A 16024-nucleotide genomic window follows, 5' to 3' on the forward strand; every position below is an offset into this window, starting at 1 on the left:
AAAACAACGAAGTTTTGTGGCTGTTGCTTGTTGGTTTGGTTTTATGCAGGCTGAGTGTTAGGTCCAAGAAATAACTGGGCCGGGTCATCCAGTGTCCTGATCTGCTACAGCAAACTCTAAGCACCAAAGAACTGTGCAGAGCATATACCTGAACTAAGTGTTTTTCTGTACATCCAAATACAAGGAGTTCAGAGGAGGACTGTGGCTCAGTGCACTACATGGAAAAAGGTAAGGGAGTTTCTAGAAATTCTGAAGTGAAGGAAAAAGTCTCTTTGCTCTATTCCCCAAATTAAACCTCTTAACGTCTCTTAAGCCATGTGAACATAGGCACTATATTCGCCAGTAACAGCCATGAAATCCCCACATCAAACAATCCAACAACTGTGTAACTACAACCTATGGTTGAAAGTCAATGATGTACTGTTTTTATAATCCCATTCTGCAAGACTCCACAAACTGCACACTTATCAGCATTTTCTTCTATTACCAACAAAATCAGAAAAAAAATTTGACTTTAAAATACAGTGTCTTTTCAGAGTTAAGTAAGATCATTAAACAACCCATATCTGTAAGTCCCTAATCTCACTTGGCATCAGAATAAACACAGTGATCTCTGCAATTAACCTGTGTATCTTGGAATTTCTAATGTGCCACCAAAGCACATGAAAATCACCATCCATACCTGGAAGATGTCCCCGGTAAACCAACCACAGGTGCCCAAAGACTTCTGATAGCTGCAGGCATGTGGAGCTGGAGCACAGTGGGAGCAGGGAGCAGCGTGGGGCCATGACAGGCAGACACGCTTCTCTCTGACCCGGGACTATGGCCAGAATTGCCCCAGATGTGACAGTGCTGAGTTGCTCAATATTTGGCCCAGAAGCAGCCCAAAAACTAGAGTGCCTTTCATTAGAATTCCTGGTGGGCTTGTTCCACCATTCATTTTCAAGGATGGAAAGCACCGCAGTACTGCCACCACCCCTAAGTAGTAATAAACCTCCCTTCCCCAAACCCTGAAAATGGCAGTAGCAGCTGTGGTGCTACAGAATCTTAGGAGCTAGAGCTCTTTTGTAGGAAGGGGAAATTGAACCTGGATCTCCCACTCCAGACTGATGAGACTCCAAATCACTTCACATACTGGAAACTTCCTGACCCACCAGGTCAGAAACCCTTCTGAGCAGATGAACCACTCTCAGGTATGCCACGATGGAGAAGAGGACTGTGTAAGTCAGAGTTTAGGGCACTCTTGGCTGGCAGAGACAGGAGCGGCTGGGACGACCCTGCTGAGGTCTTTGAAAGAAAAGTTATTACAGCAATTAAGCTAGTCTCAGACCCAGAACTAACAGGGTTGCCCTTGGCAAAGTGACATGGGGTCAGCAGACCTTTCCAGAGCAACCGTGCTTTCAGCAGTCTTGGGGAATACAAAGCTGCTCGTTGCAGGCAAGGAGGCGTGGAGTCTTAGATTCATGTATGCTGGATGTGGTCTCCAAAAAGATTTCAGACCTGACTGATGTACATCGTGTGTCATGTACTGACCTCTTGGGAAGACTTGAGTTGAGCCTGGTACAAATCCACCAGGTGATGGAAAGCTGATTTCTGTATGTATTCTGCACATGGGTTTGCATGCACGGTCAAGCCCCATAAAACAGTGGTTTGGGTTATCCTCATGTGTAGGTTCTTGGACCATAATTTCCAGGCACCCTCCTAAAGTGTCAAGTATATTGAAACATGCAATGGATTCTGACTCTCTTTTTTTCACTGTATTATTGGTTATGTTTGAGGCATTATTGGAAGGTTTCCATGGGGTTAGATATAGCAAATAAAAGAGACACAGGGTTAACCAGCAAAATGTGGGAGATGGTGCTGCAGACACGCTAACCACAGCAGCATTCCAGCAGAGATTTCAGAACATAATCAACACACAGGGCTACAAAATAGCAGCAAATGTGCAAATAAGTCTCTATCTGCACTTTGAGCCTCAGGAAAGTGCCAGTCTTTCTCCAAAGAGGCCTCAGAGAACTATGACGTGATCAAATAAACAAAGATGAAACAATTTTTGTCCTCAAACTCCTCACAAAACTGTCTTTGCCCTACCTCATTAATTACATTTCAAAGTAATAAAATGCATTTCAGTATCTTAACTAAGGTGTATTGGCATTCATCAGGTTAAGACATGTCTTCCCACCCCCACTCTGATTAACCCAAAATGCTCCTTTAATGCATCAAAATGTCCATATCTCGTGAATGCGCGTTTCAGGATATATGAATGGCATCAAACTCCATAACTGAATACATTAGCTGCTGCACTATTTGCAGGCTTTGACATAATAACTATCGGCTACTGGCTGCTTCCTAAGCTGACACAGGACGCTGGGGAAGGCTCGGCTTTGTGTTTGCTGATGTTTATGTCTGTGTGCAGCCCAGGGCAACAGCAATATTAAGTAGAACTGTGCAAATTACTGATTTTAACCTTGACTGAGCAGTTGGATGCCACCTGAGGTCCAACCTCCGTGCACTCACCAGAAGTGGCTTTGACTAATTTTCATTGTTCCCTTTCACATTTTGTTAAGGCTCGTGAGCAATTTTGTTTTAACCTGTTCCCAGTAAACAAGATGAGAATGTCACCTGAGAATCTGCCAAGCAGATGTAAAGACTTGCATGTGTCACGGAGCACCACGAGCACATGTTGGAGGTTTGGTGAACTCAGCATCCAGCATGCCACTTGTTTCTGAGCACCCAGCACTGGCATTTTATCACGTAAGTGCCCATACCTTCACCTCCAGATCTAGCTCACTTCCAGGATCTTCCAAAACCGCTGGGCATTTTGTGTTTCTACTGCATCCCCTGGGTCAGACAAGGCAGCAATCCCTTCCTAGCGCTCAGATGTTACTGACCTCTAATGTTTCCTTTTCACATGCGTGAAAAAGAGTTTGGGCTAATTGGAAAGATTCATGACTATTTTTAAGGCTAATGTCCTGCAGAGAAACAGTAAGGAAAAGACCAAAGTTCTGATCCAAAGTTCACCACAGTGAATGATGGTCCTTCCGTGACTTCTATGTGCTTTGGATTAAGCCCTTTCCCTCGACTTCTTTTTCACATCAAAAGAAAAAGAATCAGAAAAAGCACTGTGGGAACAGCTTGCTTGGAAAGTGAGCTGCAAACCCTGCTTCATTCTCTAGAAACTCCAGTCTATTAATCCAGACATTAGGCTGCTTGCTTTAAAAGACTGAGAAGCAACTCTCCACGTTACTGCTGTGATCTTTGTACCAAAAGATGATTACTGGGATGCTTCATTGGTTCTTGAGAGAAAGATATAAGGCAGGCAGCGGGTAAAGAAAGTCAACTCTTATCACCAGCTCTTGCTTCAATCGTACCAGGTCCCTCATCTCCTTAGAGCCTTACAGACAGGCAAAGCAATCCTGCTTTCACACAACTGCAATTCAAGAGATTCACAGCCTCACAACAAAGATTTTTAGATAGTCCCTACAAGACTTGTAAAGTGTATTTGTAAACCTAAACCTTTTTCCTAATCTGTCAAGACATCTTGAGAAACCAACTTTTCTCATTGTATGCTGTTGCTCATACTTGTAGTCTTTGCTGGCTCCCAGGTTTTGTAGAGGAAAATAAAAACTCAACATCCTTCCCCTCAAGGAGCAATTCACTGATTTTGCTTGCAGCTGTGGAGGTGTCAGACACAGCTCACCTGTGCCTGTCTAGGTTTAAGGCACCAGCTTTGTAACATAAAATTTCAGGAATAAATAAATACAGCAGTTGGTTAAACACACAAGTTCAACACACGGAATGGATGTATTTAATATATGTGGTGTAAGCACCTGGATCTGGTTTGGTGGATTCCATGACTTACACATGATCTTTATAAAATCGTAAGTATCCCATCACTGAGATAGAAGGAAAAAATAAAATTACTTGGCTCACTGTCATTAAAGGCACACAAAAATGTACAGTAGTACGTCAAGTGATGTTTTACTGCAGGAATTCTGAATTATTTATGCTCCCCTGAAATAATCTGTTTCAAACCCGAATCGGCAGAGAAAAAGGCACATTTCAACTTATGTCATGACTCTGATGCATCATTTCTGTGACCTGAGCTTTGCTGTATTACAATGATACACATAACTTTGTGTAAAATTGTGTGTGTATAATTGCAAAGCAATCACAAACTTGGACTATTACGCACATCTTCTCCATTAAGTGAAAAAAGATCTGTGTTTAAGTTGGGGGATCATGGGCCACCATCTGACCAGGAGCCTGTAACGCTGGTTTCCCATGAGATAAGGACCATCCTACCATGCTCCCTTGCAATGCAGGCAAACAACAAAACAAATATTAATTCCTCTTGGTGCTTTCTTAGACACCTGTTTGTCAAAGCTATCATCCAACATCTACACAGCTGGGCCGGGTTTCAGATTTGTTTGTCTGAATGATTAAATGAACGAATGTATGAAACAAAGGAATCTGCTCCAGTACCACACCTTGGAAACTGCAGTGCAGTCCACATTGTCTGGTTCATTTACTTTTACGTGAAAAGATCAGCATAAACGGAACTTTGTACTAATTAAAAAGCCATTCCCACTGAAGAAAGACTCATGAAAATCCTTCTCTAATGTTTCTTCATGAACGTGTCTACCTCTATCAAATCAATAGAAGCAAAATAAAAGTTCCTATCATAAGTTCCAAAAAACCACAAAGTCTTTGTTTATTTTGGCTGCGGGCAACAAAGCTGCATTGTCTTCAGTATTCTACGGGATATTGCCTTAAACTATATTATCCAACAGCTAAGCTGAGTAGAGACAATTTAACAACTGTCCAAAATATCTTTCTCACTGGTGAGTATCACAGTGTAGTCTGTTAAACCTCATTCTGTTACATTAAAATACGTTTTGACATTATTTTGAGTATATGGAACACTGAAAACTCAAATCTGCTTTTGTCAACCAGCGAAACATTTGAAAGCAAAATAACAAAAAGAAAATAATTCAGTATTACAGTCTGCCAGCCTAATTTTAAAACAGAAGAGCAAAACCACACTCCACGTAACAAAGTCTGCAGATATCAGCTCTCCATAATGAAAGTTTATCTGGTTTGTAACATCTGTACAGTCTGCACATCAATTCTGGACACAGACGACCCTACTCTAAAGTATCTTGTACATAATCACTTCTGTTCCTTTCTGATACATGACTATCGTCCATCATACTCAGCACTGTTATGGACATGCAACCATACATACGGGAAATTTCCATAACAAACAGGAAACCGCATTTACAAACGGAATCCTTTCTAAGGCCACACTATTCTTCTGTGAACATCACAGCCACATCAACACCTGATGAAAAGCAATGTCTCAGCTTAGCTTCACGTCCAAACGTACCTAAGATCCAACCTGGACACGTGCTTCAAGCTATGCTTCAATGAAGCAACCTGTAGCCAGGTCAGGGGCAGAAAACTTTGCTCTAGTGAAACTGGACCTCATGATGTGTTGGTAGTTTTGAGTTTGGAGCAGGGTGTGACTCTTGCACAATAAAGAATAGGAAACTTTACTAACGGGATGCAGTTGTTGAAATGGTTGGATAAAAACTCTGTGTCCAGCTGGTGCTTTAAGAAGTCAATTTTCCAAACAGCAAGAGAAATAAGATTAATGGATTTGAGGGAATAATATAAACAGAGGAAAAAAAAAAAGAAAAAGTAAAAAAAGTAAGTCCAAATTCAGGGTTACTTAAAGAAGATACATTTAAGAAAGGCTAAAATACATGGTTAAAGGCTCATATATCTGCTGGTCACTAATTACAGTAATGGATAAAGAAACGAAAATCTGCAGTTCACAGTTCCATCTGCAGTTCCTCGTTGTCACTGTGCACTGAGCACTTCTAATTAGGCAGCACACCGGCAGCAAATTGAGCTGCTCAAGTATCAGCCTTGGGTGCCTGAGCTCTTCCCTCTGGATACGCCAAGGTTTCTACAAGACCTTCCGTTTCCTCCTTATACTGTTCACCTCTGATTTCCTGTGCTATTCGAACACTCAGCTACTATAATCCCACTGTTTTGTGGCTTTTTTAATCAAAGTGTGATTGCGAGGCAACAGACGCCTCTTTCCATCCAGATTTTGCTTTTTGTCTCTGAGCTATCCTGAAAACCATCCTGCACCACAGATCACACTCTCCCTAGGGTGTTTAAACTGGGTCTCAAATAAATGTCATGGCAGATGTGACCTGGCAGGGTCTGCAAATCCACCATACAGACCAAGTCAGTCCACATTTCAATGTCTTTCAGTAAGAACAGTCACCCTTCCTGGCCATTCTTGAAACCAAACAAAGCAACAGAGCCCCTCAAAACACAAAATTGTGGAAATCTGCCAACACGTGCTTTGTCTTCCAGCCAGTTCACAGGACCCAGAAACTCCTAGAGCGACCACCTCGTATGCAAGCCATGGGCTTCACCTTTTTCTCTTACAGAAATACTAAACTGGATGAAAAGAAAGCGGATGGGATAGATCCCTCAACATCTTCTGCATAGCACCAGCCCGCAGCATGTTTTGAATTAACTACTCAAAGTCTTGCCAGCTTGCCCGCACAGCAGTTGCATCCATTTTGTGCTCTGTTATTCAGATTCATTCTCGGCTGACGGGAGACCAGCAGGTCTGCCAAGGTCAGCATCATACCGTTGTTTTATTTTTCGTCTAGCAGGGAAAGCTCTCTTACCTTATGGTTCATCTCTATAACCCTGTAAAACTTCTTGGTCCACTGCTGAGATATGGAAACTTTCTTATTCTGAAAGGAGGTCTGCACATTTTTCTCAGAATTAAAAAGTCGGTCTAACATCAAATAAAATCACCCATAAGCTCTGCACAGAGCTAGCTTCACCTGCATTAGCAGCAAATAATGCTATTTGATGTTTGCACATAAGAGAACTCTCTCCAGCAGAAAATACGCCTGCCGAGCGAGCAGGCAGGGTGTACCTTGTTTGGGTTGTAAGGAGAACATTAAAAAATAGCATAACTACATAAACATTCACAGAGCTTTTAAGGAGAATGCGCCAATGTTGACCACTCTCAAAATTCAAATTTCTTAAATAGGGTATTTAGGACTCTGCAAGATAATTTTAACAAAATTATGCTGCCTGCATGTTCCCTTTAGTCACCTTCCTATCCAAAGACAGACTTGAAGTAAAGTCTTGCTAAAAAAAGACACATATTCTCAGCATTTTACCAACAGTTCATTTTGCTTCTGTCAACATGGTTTTAGCTTAAAGTTTTTCAAAACCTTAACTTTCAGTAGCTATCAGAACAATTAAGCTGTCAAGCATCTTCTACTAGAGTATCTCCAAACTTTTTAATATCAAATAATTATTTGGCACTTACAAGACCAGATGCATTCACACTTTCAATTTAAATGCAAATACTGTGGAGAGATTTCAGGTTTTCTCTCTATTTTTATAAATCCTTCTAATTTTTAAAAGAAAATTATTTATTATTCTGGAGATGCCATGTGGCAGGTGTCTGTTTTTACGTGTGCTCTAGTTAATTAGCTCCTATTTCTTTCCCTGCTTTTCTATTGAAGGAAGGGGAGGTGTATACTTCTCTGTAATGAAGAAGATTTCAGTTTACAAGTTACTCAGTATATGATCCATTAAATAGATTAAGCCAAGATTAAAGTATGTGAAACACAGCATGGCTTCTCTTTTAACAGCTTTTGGAAGTAAATATTCAAGACAAATAAGCATCATCAGAAAAGCAAAGGTTCATAGAAATATTCAGGTGGGAAGGGAGCTCAGGAGGTTTCTAGACCAATCTCCTGCTCAAAGCAGGGCCAGATGTGAGCTCAGACCAGGTCGTTCAGGGTCTGAAAACCTCCAGGGGTGGAGACTGCACAACCTTCCGGCTGTGGTTCCCTGCTTGTGAAAACCAGGAGTCGGCCCCGGTGGCGTCACACCAGTATAAAGCTGATTTTGGGACAGAAACTGGACTGTGCTGTCAGGGACCAGCGCACAACGCAGCCCCATCTGCCTGGTGGAAAGCGGCTTTCATCTCTGATTTTAAGAAGATGCAGACAATGATTTGAACGCATCAAGGTGGCTACATGAGGGTGAAATAACAAAAAATGAATGAGGGCTGATTAATAAGCAGTGGAGACAAACTGGCAGCTGGCATTCAGTTCTTTTTGAAACCCCAAGCAGAAGAAAGGGAAAAAAAACCCAAAACATTTCCCATGCTATGAAATACCACTCTGTTACAGCTTGCCAAGCCAACGTACTGCGTGTGATCCCGGCCAGACCTGTGGGCTCAGGGCTGCCCCATCCCACAGACTGCCCAGCTCACAGGCAAACGGGAACTTCACAAGCCTCGTCACAAGCCAGACAAGAATTGGGATATAAATTAAGCCATTCAGAGAAGCTGACATGATCCCCAGTGGGCTGTGCACTTGCCAGACAAATTATAAATCCTCTGCACATTGCAGTTGGGTGTTTTCCAGGGCCAATGGCTTTATAAAGTTTAATTCTTGTGCCAAAGCTGTCAAAAAAAAAAAAAAAAAAAAAAAAGGGCTTTGAGTTTTCCTGGATGCCCAGAAGTAATATATTGCAAATCTTCACTCTTCTCTTTGCCCACACACTGCAAATGAAACTCAGCACACAGTACTTGCCTTTCTTCCAAAACCTAGAGCAAACCCGCAGTTTCCAAGGCTTCCACACCGGATTGTCCTCATCTCCTGCTTCTTGTGTGGCTCAAGAGCTTTATTCGGCTGCAGGATTTCGTTAGAGCCTGGATTTATGCCAACATGGGATGCATTTCCCTTCAACACTTTGTTTTTATTCCACAGTTCAATGCCTCAAAAATTAATCGGGATCCTACAAAACTTCGCAAAATGATTTGTCAGACTGGGCAGAGACCTACCGATCTCATTCACAGTTGCCTGATGCAATACAAGTAAGCACTTTAAAACACAGTTCAAGGTCATCAAAGTATCTTGGTAACATTAGAACAAAATGTTGTGCACTGTTCTTTCTTCTCTCTTCTCTTCCTCTCTCTTCAGGATAAGACAAAACTTTGAAAAACTCAATTTTTTTCTGCCAAAATGATAATATTGTTAAGACTACACAGACCTCATCATGTATTAACCATCCAAGATCTAATACAATATTAAACTACGACACTACACCCCTGCCAAAAAAATTTATCATGCATTAGTGGTTAATAATTGTTAGCAAACCAACAGTAAGGATAACTTTTTTGCTTTGCCCCAGTGAAGAAAGAACGTGGCTACCTGAAGCAGCCACAATGCAAGGGTCAGAAGGAGAGAGATCAAATGAATACTACCTCTTGAAATCTCTTCTGATATATCTTTGTAGATATGTGGTGCCCAACAGGCACCACATGATGTTTTGCAGAGCAGCGACCTTATTTAAAAATAAAATTTCTGTACACAAAAATTCTGAGAAGTCCTAATGAAAGGGCAGAAGAATCAATAAGCCGTCTACATTTTTATATGGAACCGTTTTATGAACTCGTCCATGATATACCCCAGCCTGGGAGAGAGCGCACATGCTTGAGACTGCTATTGCAGATAATAAAAATAAATGGACTTATTAAACTCTGAAGCTCAACTTTTTTACACATTCATTCTCAGAGCTGTAAACTTTTAGGATAGCACACTGGTAACTTATGACTGTAGCAACACGCTGGATGTGCTGTAAGATCAGGTTTTCTAGGCTAAAATCTTGTCTCATTGAAATCCCATTCACAGGCTGCATCTCTCAGTGGAAGAAGCAGAATTGGCTGGTGCTTTTTTTCTTGGACTAAACTGTACTCATGCTTAAAAAGCTGCAAGAGGCCCCGGGGAAATGCCTGTAGCGGCACTGGCTCCTGCGGGCGAGCCGGGAGGGCTGGCGTGGGGTGAGAGACCAGGCTGGTGCCCAGCCTCCAATTTACAGAGCTATTCTTCATCCTCGTCCAGCGCAGGGGTCTCTCCCGAAGCCCATTTGCAAACATTTTTGAAAGGTCCATTTAAATCCCACACCGGAGGAAGGTAGTCTGTCTTGTCCAACAAGACACAGCAGAAACTAAGCAAGGTGGTGAGTGCTGTTAAAACAAAGAGTTAAGTAAATTGCTTAAGAATATGGTAAAAAATATACATTGGCATGATGCAAGAGGGAGGACAGGGAGAGCCCCCGGCAGGGTGAAGGTGCCCAACCGCCACAGTGATTCAGCAGAGGCAGAGCCCAGCCCTCCATCCCGGCACGGCGTTCGCAGAGCTGATGCCACTCCACAGCAAAGCTGCTTTCAAGGGACAGCCAACACACCACGGGCAGGTTACGATGGCAATGAGAGAGGATCTCAGTGTCAGAGCAGTGAGAGATGGGAAGAGACTCCCAGGAAGAGCTGGGAGGGTGCTGGAAGAAAGCTATCGAAGTTGCAGGCGGAGTTAGTCATTTAAAAAAAAAAAAAAAGATTATACAAGAGATGAGATGAGATGAAATGGATGCCTGGGATAAAGACAGCTGGATTCGATGGCCCAGGAGGGCCCTTCTAGTCCTATTCCGGAATATGAATTTCAAAACCTTGGCATTTTCATGAAATCACTCTTGCTTTCTAGTCTGCCCCAAGGAAAGCACAAGCATCAATGGATACTGAAAGCCAGCACTGGGGCTGCTGAGTTTCCACCCTACTGAAGCATCCCGGGGAGCCCATCTCTGCCAGCCTCCCGCAGCCTGCAGCACCCGCGGCCACGCAGCACCACGTGCAATGAAGCTCCACGCGCCTGCACAGGCCCTCATTAGGAAGTCAACGGTGGTGGTCACCTCTGCGTGGTGGAGTAATGCCCGTTTTATGTGTATGGATATTTGCCAAGGCCTTCGGCTTTCTCCAGCCATGAAATAAGCACTAGTATAATCGGTCTGCTGTGAGACCTTCCCAGCATACAGAGAGAGGGAAAAGAAGGAGAGGAAAAAAAGGTCCTTCTGCTAGTTGCACAGAAAACCCAACATTTTAGACTCGGCGTGCTGGAGCCAGCATCCCCAACCAGCGCTCCCACCGTTGCAGATGATGCCAGCTATCAATCACGCATGTCAGATGGACACATCGCTCGGCCGCTGGCCAGCATCCAGCATCTGCAAAACTGCCGGGTGACCTGCTGGGTGACGTCTGTCATGGGTGCCGCCAAAACCCAATTTCCACCTTTTGGATGAAACTTATGAGCCTTGCCTCTGTTCTGGCACTCGGCATCAGCCCGTGGGAGCTCTGCTCACATTTCAATTAACAGCATTTGAGGATCTTCGAGGGGTGACAGCAGAGGTGCTGATGTGTAACCAGACAGACTTATTTCTATGCTTTACCTCATGCAACTGCTCTAAACCAACAAGGGAAATTCCTAAGAAAAAGCTCTGGGATAAACAGAGCCATTGCAGGAAAGCAGAACGGTAAGCAGGTGTGCGAGAATGGACATCAGTAATACCAGATTACAGGATTTTTATTTTTTTTAATCTATTACAAAGGCAACAAAAAATTCATTTATTTCACAATCTGTGTCTTTTCTTTTTTTTTTTCCCCCACCTTCTTTTTAGCAGTCATTACTACACAGTTCACATACAGTTTTTAAAGACATAATGGAATAGGTACTTCCAGCAATCTCGGCCTTAAAATGCACTTCCCCAGAGTGCTTTTTGTTCAGCAAAAGCTTTTGTGCTAATGTTGAGCACAGGTCATTTAAAATTGTTTTATATTTAAACTGACAGGGAATCCCACCCTTTTGAAAAATTAACTCCAAACACTATGTTTCTGCTTCCAAGAAGGGAAAAGTCACACAGTCAGAGTCAATTGGCATTAAAAAAAAGCTGCAGGTACAATGGAAGAGACAAAGTGATCTATTTAAAAGAAGGTAATGGGAGAAGTTGCTGATGAGGCAACAAATCCGAGTTGGTGCACGCTGACACCCTTCCAAATCATTTCAGTGCCTCGCACTTCAACACCTGTAAAACATTTCTCTGGCTCTACCTGTTTCCCAGTCTGATGCACAGGTGTCCTTCAAAGATGCTACCCAGCATTTTTGCTCTCTTACTGGATGGAGGAGCCACCTTACAGCCTTCATCGTCAAAAGTCTTTAATTCTTCATTGACATACTGGTAGCTACAGAAAGATTTCATTTTCATTTTCCCCTTCGTAGTGTCTTTGGAGTATTTGTTCTTCCATGCTCTCATAATTCTGAGTACCCAGTTTGAGTCATGTTGAAAACGTATAATTTTCCAGAAGCCATAGACATATGATTATCTTGATTCCTGCCTCTTTTGACATTTCAAATTGTCACCCAAAATCTGTATGGTATTGTGATGATCATGCTTTTATGCAGCATCTTAAGGATTACAAGGCCAATATTACCATTTCGCTAACGCCTTTTGCTTCCCTCTCCAAATACGCATCGAAGAGAGAATTTTAAAGGAGTAAAATAACCTCCAACAGCAAAGTCTAAAAGATCCTCAGGCTAGAAGAGTTTCCTGGGACATGGGATAAGCTGGATGTTCAACTTGCCATGCCAGATCAAGGCAAGGAGCTGAGCCTGGGGCCACACCACAGGTGAGGTCTCTAACTACCAACCTCCTGGCAATAATGTGAAGTCCTCTCTGCGTAGCTGGGCGTGCATGGGACGTGAAGAAGTGTCCGTATCACCATGTTTGTTGGCCCAAGGGCTGTGAGTAAGCAAGGTTTTGCACTTGATTTTAACACAAATATGTGTGTGTTTCCTTCTTATTTTAATTAACAAAATATCCATACGAAGACTGATTATCATTTACCTCTAGTTGAGACCAACAGAGATATACAGCGACAAATTCATGATGAAAGCAAATATTTTGGGTGGGAAAGAACTCTGAAAGAAGTGCAACAGATTTTCTCCATCCTGGCCTTTATGACAAATGATTTCCGTTGCATCAGAACAACATTTTTTCGCTCTACCATGGAAAAGTCAGAAAAACAGAACATCCTCCAAGCAAGCACAGCAAAAAATACACACATCAGGCATGGAGGTTGATGGGAAATTTGTTTATTCAGAGGGGGTGTGTTGGATTTGCTACTTGAGAGAGGTTTTTTTTTTTTTTAAGAGAAGGATTAAAACATCAAGTTTTGCTAGAATGAGAGGAGTCAAGATTCCCTTAGAGCTTCCTCTGCTTTCTAATGGTTTTGTCTAGAAATATGTTATGGGAAGCTATTCTAATCATCAGTCTGAGAGCAGGATGTGAAGATGCCACTGATGAGAACACCCACTAATACTCAAATGCTAGCAGACTTGCAATCATTTAAAGAACTCATTAATCTAAAGAAAATACTTAGAAAGAAACTTTCATAATTAGAATTGGTGTGCAGCCAGCTTTGCTGAAATGAGAGTGCATTTCTTCTTTCTCTGGTTTGACCCAAGACACCTTGATGGACGACAGTGTCTTTGATGGAATGAAATAATTTGCAGTAACTTTGGGTACAGTTAACCTGATAATGCCATTCTTTAAAACGGCTGTATTTCACAGGCTTCCTCACTAAGATTTCAACAGGTAAACAGCACATGGCCACTGATTTGCCTCTGGTGAGCTCCGGTTCAAAGCCAACGGAGGAAATGAAAGATACTGCATTTTGTCTGTACCTCTTAAGGAACGGCACTGTGGTCCTCAAAACAATTTCTCTTTATCATCTCAGCAAAACCTTCATTAACATTATCTGACAGCCGAAAGTGAAAGGCACTAACACAACATCTCAGCAGAACGGAGACAAAGGGAGCAGAGTGTGCAGCGTACAATTTGCTTCAGAAAGGGTTATCTTTAGAGGACGTTGCTTTATCTGAAACTGTTAATTTAACTGCTTCAGGAGGCAGCGTACGAGGGAGTTTCTTCCCTCAAGAGCTGTGTGCAAACCCTGTTGTTTTGCAAGGGATCCGTGTACATCCAAACCAACGAGCAAGCACCCAGCTTGTTTTTGTTGGAAGGATTTACGACTACTTTTAAGTTATACAGGCCAAAAGAAAAAAAAAAAAAGAAAAAAAAAAATCAAAGTCAGTTATGACTAAATGGCTTCCTCGCCGCAATGGCAGCTTTAGTCTGTTTTTTATTTTAAGAACAAACATCTCCTTCTGTGCCAATGCTCACTGGAAGGGGAGGAAATCAAGTAACAGCGGAAAAACAGAGAACATATTAAATGCTTATGCATATTAGGAGGCTTCCAGATAAATCCTGGGAGCTAACAAATGGAAAGCAATGCACTGAGACCATTAGTGGCACCTGCTATCCCACCACTCCCTCATCACCACATGGCAATTGCAGAAACTAGTTATTTACAACCTGCAGAAGCAGAGAACAGGCATTACTAGTTATTTACACCCTGGAGAAGCAGGGAACACACATTACACAGCACTTCCACGCGGGCACATTTTGCACCATCTCTCAGGTGATATATGTTCTCCCAAGCCGTCATATCTGGTCATCTTGCCATTTCGCTATATTTATCCCCACTTTTTAAGGGTCTCGGAAAAGACTGATGGAGGAGAACAGAGCTGACCTGAATACACCTCGGTGTCACGTCGGCGCCTCAATGCCTGAATCTGCTCTTTAAACACAGCCTCATCTGCTGCCTCTATTGTTTATTGATCCACATAATTTCTGACTTTCAAAAAGGATAAATTACTTTTGTTACTCATTTATTTACTTGTATTTATTTTTTTCTGAAGGGTTCTCTCTAGGTTTGGATTTTTTCATTATTACTAAATGAGTGGCGGTCGTGTGACATCATTCACAATGGCTTTGAAGTCAGGTGTGGTGGGTAGTCACAGACTTGGCAGTCAGCCACAAAGATAGGAAAATGCCCAGAAAAAAATCAAGAGCTGCTGAAGGTAAGGTAGCATCCATGGAATAAAGCACGTACAATAAAGGCACGCTCAGATAAATGCATAGTGAAATTTAGTGAATTTTAAAGTGAACAAATTTCATCTGAGCCCTGATGATGCTTTGAGACAACTTTGCATTTCTTTCTGGGTAAGGTTAGGGGATTTTTGTCTAATCCTGGGACTGGTAGTCCACCTGACAGAAGATGTGAACTGCATTTACCAAACGCTTCTCCTGCAAGGCTTAGATGCTATTTCAAGTAAATACTCTTTTCTCTTCAGCTGCTGTGTGAAAATCCTGATACACAACAACAAAAAGAGAGATGAAATAGAGAGAAGCAAAGAGCTACAGGCAAAATGCTAAGAAATATATACACAAAGTGAAATCCAAACCCTGATACGAATTTCTCTCATATTTCACTCCTAAATTTAGCATCACTTTTAGTAAAGATCTGTCAACCAAGACCGGAAGAAAGGTTTTTTTCTAAAAGACAGTTCTTCCCCTTTAAGAAAAATAATAAGGGGAAAATCATAGCAGGTAGCAATGCATTGGGGCTAGAAAGGGAGCTGTGCTTCATTTATTTAATGGGTTGTTGCTCGTTGCGGTCCCTTCTCAGAATTAACAGGGCCACGCAGCAGAGAGGAAAAAAGAAAAAAGTCACCTGAAATGCTTTAATGATATTTTGTTCAACATCTTGCAGCTCCTAGGCATCTCATAGGCATGGTCTTCTATAAATAAAAATGTGAGGGCATATTATTATTATGCTATGACTCATGAAATTTGTATCTGCAGGGAGCTAGGGACTTTGGCTTTTCCTCTAGGCTCTCCGGTGCTGTGTGCTGGGTCAATTAAAATATCGAGATTTCTTTTCACACAAAGCCTTTCCTCCTCCTTTGCTTATTCCAAGCGTGTGTTTCACTCATATCTTCCCTTCGCAACCTCATCACCATTGTAAATCACAGCAAATTAATGTCGATGCTATGTTCCTGAAACCAGACTGCCTTTGCCTCTTGACAACAAAACCCCTAAGCCAAATGTCAAAAATTCAAATGTAAATACAATATTACAAATAAATCCACGGACATCTCCTGATAAACTCCTGCAGACCTAGGCTGATGCAATGCTCTCTCCCTGACCTCCAGAACAGAAATAGCTTCTA

The 16024-nt window shown here is 42.1% G+C and overlaps 1 protein-coding gene across 1 annotated transcript in view; it reads right to left on the reverse strand.

Annotated features, from left to right (window-relative positions):
- The window catches only part of MDGA2 (MAM domain containing glycosylphosphatidylinositol anchor 2), a 256212-nt gene that overhangs the window by 150640 nt on the left and 89548 nt on the right, over positions 1-16024 (reverse strand). The gene's annotated exons all lie outside the window — the stretch shown is intronic.

The sequence above is a fragment of the Pygoscelis adeliae genome, unplaced genomic scaffold (assembly GCF_000699105.1).
Source record: "Pygoscelis adeliae isolate BGI_AS28 unplaced genomic scaffold, ASM69910v1 Scaffold43, whole genome shotgun sequence".
Classification (NCBI taxonomy): Eukaryota; Metazoa; Chordata; class Aves; order Sphenisciformes; family Spheniscidae; genus Pygoscelis; species Pygoscelis adeliae.